Here is a 6000-nt window from a genome sequence, read left to right on the forward strand (position 1 = left end):
GAGCTCTCTTGGTAGCCAAGGCTGGCCTCGAACTCACAGAGATCCGCCTGGCTCTGCCTCCCGAGTGCTGGGATTAAAGGCGTGCGCCACCAACGCCCGGCTCATGCTGAGTTTTGTATTATTCAGCTGGATAGATTTGAGGAGAGTTGGGATCATAGACTTCATTTTTTATGTTAAGCTAGCCTAGGATGAGTCCTGGGTCACAGTGTAGAAGCCCTTATTGACTTGTCTTTTATGCCCGTGAGGCAGCAGAGAGATGGGGAATAGTGAAGAGTTAGGCCTTTCACCTGCTCCCTTCCTTGTCGTGTGCCAGTGATGCAGTGGAAGGAAGCTTGGGAGCTTGGGGTGCGCGCGCACACACACACACAAATAATAAATAAAAGAAATAAAAATTAATGGAAAGGTATTCTGCATTCATTGATTGCAAGAATCAATATTTTAAGATGATAATCCAAGTAGATAAGAACCAAATTTTATCTATTGAATCAATGCAATTAATACTACTAGATATTTTTTTTTCTTTTGGTATTTCAAGACACGGTTTTGCTGTGTAGCTCTGGCTGTCCTGGAACTTACTCTGTAGATGAGGCTGGACTGAATTCAGAGATCCACCTGCCTCTGCCTCTCGAGTGCTGGGATTAAAGGTGTGTCCTGCCACCACTGCCTGGCAAGCTTTGTTTGTTTGTTTTTAAGATCTCTCTCTCTCTCTCTCTCTCTCTCTCTCTCTCTCTCTCTCTCTCTCTCTCTCTCTCTCTCTCTCTCTCACTGTTTTGCCTGCATATATGCCTGCAGGCCAGAAGAGGGCACCATATCTCATTACAGATGGTTGCGAGCCACCATGTGGGTGCTGGGAATTGAACTCAGGACCTCTGGAAGAACAGCCAGTGCTCTTAAGCTCTGAGCCATCTCTCCAACCCCTAGTATTTTGTTTTTGTTGTTTTTTTAAATGTGTGTGTGGTACTTGGGATTAAACCTAGGGCCTTGGGCTGCTTAGGCAAGTGTTTTACCACCAAGCTACACCCTAGTTCCTACAGAATTGTGTGTGTGTGTGTGTGTGTGTGTGTGTGTGTGTGTGTGTGTATACAAGCGTGCAGATGCATGTGGAATCCAGAGGTCAATGTCAGGTCTCTCCCTCCGTTGCTCTCCACCTTACTTATTTCTTGTGACTTTGTTATTTATTTTAACATTTGATTTTATGTGTTTATTTGTTTTACTTACTGTGGGGGGTTGGCTCATCTGGACATCAGAGGAGACCTCATCAGGGTTGGTTCTCTCCTTCCACCTCTCCGTGGGTTCCAGGGGTCACAGCTAGGTCGCCAAGCCTTTCCCTGCTGTGCTGTGCTCACTGGCCACTCACACTTTTGCATTAAAGTGAGATTTCTTTATTATTTTTTATTTATGTGTGTTTGTCTGTGTGTCAACAACAAGTTTATGTGCACCACACGCACATCCCTGTGGAGGCCAGAGGGTGGCCAATCCCTGCCACTGGAGTTGCAGGCAGTTGTGAGCAGCCTGATAATTGATGCTGGGAACCAAACCCAGGTCCTCTGCAAGAGCAATAAAAACTTTTAAAAAAAAAATTTGTATCAGCACATACTTCATCTCTCCTTGGCAAGTCCATGCAGGCAGAATTACTTGGTTGTGTGCCAGTCATATGTCTATCTTGTTAAGAAACTTGATGAACTATTTTTTCATATCAGTAGTATGTGAGAGCTTCTGTCCTCCACCTCCTTGCCATACTTGCTGTGGTCAATCTTTTGAATGTTAGTCATCATTCAATAGACATGCATACTATATCATTGTTTATCCTGTACTTTCTTTCTTTTTAAAAATTATTTGAGAATTTCACATCATGAACCCCAATCACACTCACTTTCCAGTCCTCCCTGATCCACCCCCACCCTTGTGAGACCCCCCCAAAAAAAACCAAGTCCAATTTATGTTGCCCATATACTCACTGAGCATGGTCAAACTCCTTAAGGACACTGAGTCCTTCTCCACCTGCATCCCCGCCAGAAGCCATCAGTTGTGGAGAGCTACACTTCGGCATCATTATCACAATTCTTAGGAGTTCTCTTCAATGGCTTTCTGTCTAGGCTGCTACTTTTTTTTGGGGGGGGGGAGGTTATTGCCACCTGGGGGACCATCCTCCAGGCAGCACAGGCTGTACTAGACTTTTCTATCTGAGGGAGTTAGGGAAAAAGACACTCACACACTCTCTTGATGGTTTCCTTCAGACCTTCTTTATTCGTCTTTTGCATTCTCTATTCTTTATTTTCCTGGTGATTGCTTTCTCTCCTTCCTGATGTTTTCTAACTCTCTCCTTCCTGTTGTTTCCTTCTAACTCTCTCATTCCTGTTGTTTTCTTCTAACTCTCTCCTTCCTGATGTTTCCTTCTTTTTTTTTGGTTTTTTCGAGACAGTTTTCTTCTAACTCTTCGCCTTTCCTGAATTCGCTTTAGACCTCTCTTACTCACAGAGATCCTCTGCTCTGCTCCGAGTGCTGATTTACTTCTAACTCTCTCCTTCCTGATGTTTTCTTCTAACTCTCTCATTCCTGATGTTTTCTTCTAACTCTCTCCTTCCTGATGTTTTCTTCTAACTCTCTCATTCCTGATGTTTTCTTCTAACTCTCTCATTCCTGATGTTTTCTTCTAACTCTCTCATTCCTGATGTTTCCCTTCTAGCCCATTTTGACTCTCTCTAATTCTTTTTCTTACAGCTTATATACTCCAGCAAAACCTTTCAGACAATATAAAAATTACAGTGTGGTTACTGTGGGGGACCAGCTCCCACTTTTATGGCCAAGGTACTCTTGAGCAGGGAGAAGTGGCAATGTTTAGATAGCAAGAGATACCTAGACAACAAGAGGAAAGACAGAAACACAGGATAGCCTTAGGAGGGCCTGGGTCAAAACCCACCAGCCCAGAACTTTATTCAAAAGGGCTTTTTATAACAATGCTGAGGAGTGAGGCACCCCCCCCCCGCCCCCCACTAGATACAGCCTAGATACTCTTCCAAACACCTGGTACCAGGCCCAGGCCCATGGTCCAATCATCCTCTTATGCAACCCTGCTGGTAAAGCAAGCTCAGATCTCACTAGGACACCTCTGTGAGCTCCAACAGGTTACATTCTGTTTTTCAAGTGAATGATAACAATGAATACAAAACAAACAGTAAAAAACAGCATGTTTTCCATATCCCTTACATGGTTAAACATTTTATGTATTACAGGGGAACAACAAATTATCCCAAGAACCCACATACGTTCACACCCAAGCAACTTGTTATAGATTAACTGTGTAGGCAAGCAAGATATTTTTCACAGTCAGGTCTTTTACTGGCAGCCTGCAGTTTTGCAGTTACAAAGAAAGGGCCTTATCTTATAAGGAATCTTAAAGGAATCACAAACCCAAACTCTTATATATATGAAAAAGAATCAGTCAGCTCTACTTTAAATCTTTGGGGTGCATACTTATTCACTAATGGTTTTTTTATGTCAGGAAGATTGAGGGCAGAAATGGGTACAAGGAATTAGTCATCACCTTTAGTCATCAACCAATCCTAGCAAGAAAGGCATGTCAGCTGGTAATAATTGAGCTGCTTTGTTCTTGTTTCCTGACCTAAAGAGTTCCTTCCGCATTTAACTATGTGCCTTTCTAGAAACTTTAGATTAGCTTCTTGGAGTTTTCACCTCAAAAATCTTTGACGAAAGCATCTAGTCTAACTTTATTTTCAAAGCTCTGTTTCAGCTGTGACGCACTCTGAAACCTGTGAACACGTTTCCCAACATTTGAATCCTTTGGCATGTGTATGGAGGTCAGGGAACAACCTCCAGTGTCAATCTTTGTTTTCCAGCTTGTTTGAGACAGGGTTCCTTATTTTCAACACTGTGTATGCCAGGCTGGCTGGCCCATGAGTTTCTGAGGAGTCTCCTGTCTCTGCCTCCCGTCTCTCGGTGGGAGTGCTGAGATAATAGAGATATGCTTCAGTGTCTAGCTTATGTAGGTTCTGAGAATTTGAACTCGGGTTCTCATGCTTGTACAGAAAGACCTTGATAAAGTACTGAACCCCCTCCCCAGCTCTCCCTCCTCGTGTTTGTATGTCTCTCTGTGTGTGCCAGGGTCTCACTATTTAGTTATGACTGGTTGGTATTTAATATGTAGCTCAGGGTGACCTCAAACTTACAGCAATACACTTGTCTCAGCCTCCCAAATGCCCGGATTACAGATGTACATGACCACACCCAGCTCATGTTTTGTTTTGTTTTACTATGAATTGAACATAAGCCTCATGCTTGTTAGGGGAACTCTACCACTGAGCTATATTCTCAGTCTTCCCATCCACTTTTTGTTGTTGGGTTCTTATGTTTTCGTTGTTGTTGTTTTCCACTCTTTATTTGAGACAGTCTCACTGAATTTCCCAGACTGGCTTTGAAATTGCAATCTCTGGGCTTAGGATGTAGCTGAGTTGTTGCAGTGTTTGTCGAGTATGCATTGGAACCCTGGGTTCAGGCCCCAGCACTACACAAAGGTGATGGCACTCGCCTGTGATCCCAGTACTTCAGAGGTGCATGCAGGAGCGGGAGTAGTTCAAGACCACCCTTCACTATAAAGCAAAGCGGAAGCCAGTCCGGGCTACCAGAGACCTTGCCATCATGGCCCCTCCCCTCAACAGGAACAGAGAAACAAATGTAGAAAAACGATAACGCAATTGCAGTCCTGTAGTCGTCTCCAGAGTTGCTGGGATGGCAGACGTGAACCACCAGTCCTTCTCTACCATAGCAGTCACTCTGAGATTTTATTAGTCTGATGTGGGATTCTAATTAATCCTAACAGAGTCGACTCAATGTGAACAAATGCAGGAGGCCATGTCACTTCAATCCACGGTCCTCAGCGCCACCTAGTGGTCAGTCTGTGAAGCCATGGGCAGAAAGAAGCCCCATCTGGTCTGTGAGGCAATTACAGTGTACAGTGACTCCTCCTGTTAAGATTGGCAAGCAATCTTTTTTTTTTTTTTTTTAAAGACAGGGTTTCTTTCCTGGAACTCACTTTGTAGACCAGGCTGGCCTCAAACTCACAGAGATCTACCTGCCTCTGCCTCCTGAGTGTTGGGATTAAAGGCATGCGCTGCCATTGCCCGGCTCAGGCAAACAATCTTGTAAGAAACTTTAAAACACCCTCACCTCGGATTCCAGCCTCTCCTTCCTATACCTCCCTGTCAGCTGTATGCAATTCAGCCCGTGCTGCAAGAGGTCTCCTGGTCTCGGGAGTTGCTCACATGTACTGAGGGCGGAAGTAACTGAAGAGGAATGTCTTCTGTGCAGCTATGGGGGAAGTCATCTACGCTGGGTTGAGACTTTGGGTGTCACCCAGGACCTGGAGGTAATCCCTCAGCCATGCTCTGTAAGTAGGCCAAACAAATCCATTCCTTTGCTAACTTGAACTTTGATGGCATCATTACTTTGGTCTGTCATTTGTGCCTATCTGGGGTGATTAGCTGTTTGTGTCTCCTCAGGAAAAGTTCATGCAAGAGGAAGACGAACAAATTAAGGGCTATCAGAAAGCAAGGCAGCCAGCCAGGGGTGGTGGTGCACTCTGGAGGCCGAGGCTGTGGATCTCTGTGAGTTCGAGGCCAGCCTGGTCTACGTAGTGAATTTTAGGTTAGCCAGGGCTATATAGTGAGATCCTGTCTTTAAAAGGGGAGAGGGGGAGGTGGAGTTGAAGATACGGCTCAGCAGTTACGCTCTTTTGCTGCTCTAGCAGAGGGACCCAAACTTGGTTCTCACATTCACATGGTGGCTCACAACTATCCATAACTCTGGTTCTGGAGGAGCCAATACCCACTTCTGGACTCTACAGGAATTAGGCACATACATACATGTAGACACTAAATCTTAAATAAATAAATAAATAAATAAATAAATAAATAAATAAATAAATAAAAAGACAGTGGGGATATCATGGAGGCCCAGGTGCCTGGAAAGGAAATGCTCCATCAA

Source organism: Peromyscus leucopus, chromosome 5, assembly GCF_004664715.2.
Source record: "Peromyscus leucopus breed LL Stock chromosome 5, UCI_PerLeu_2.1, whole genome shotgun sequence".
Taxonomy (NCBI): Eukaryota; Metazoa; Chordata; class Mammalia; order Rodentia; family Cricetidae; genus Peromyscus; species Peromyscus leucopus.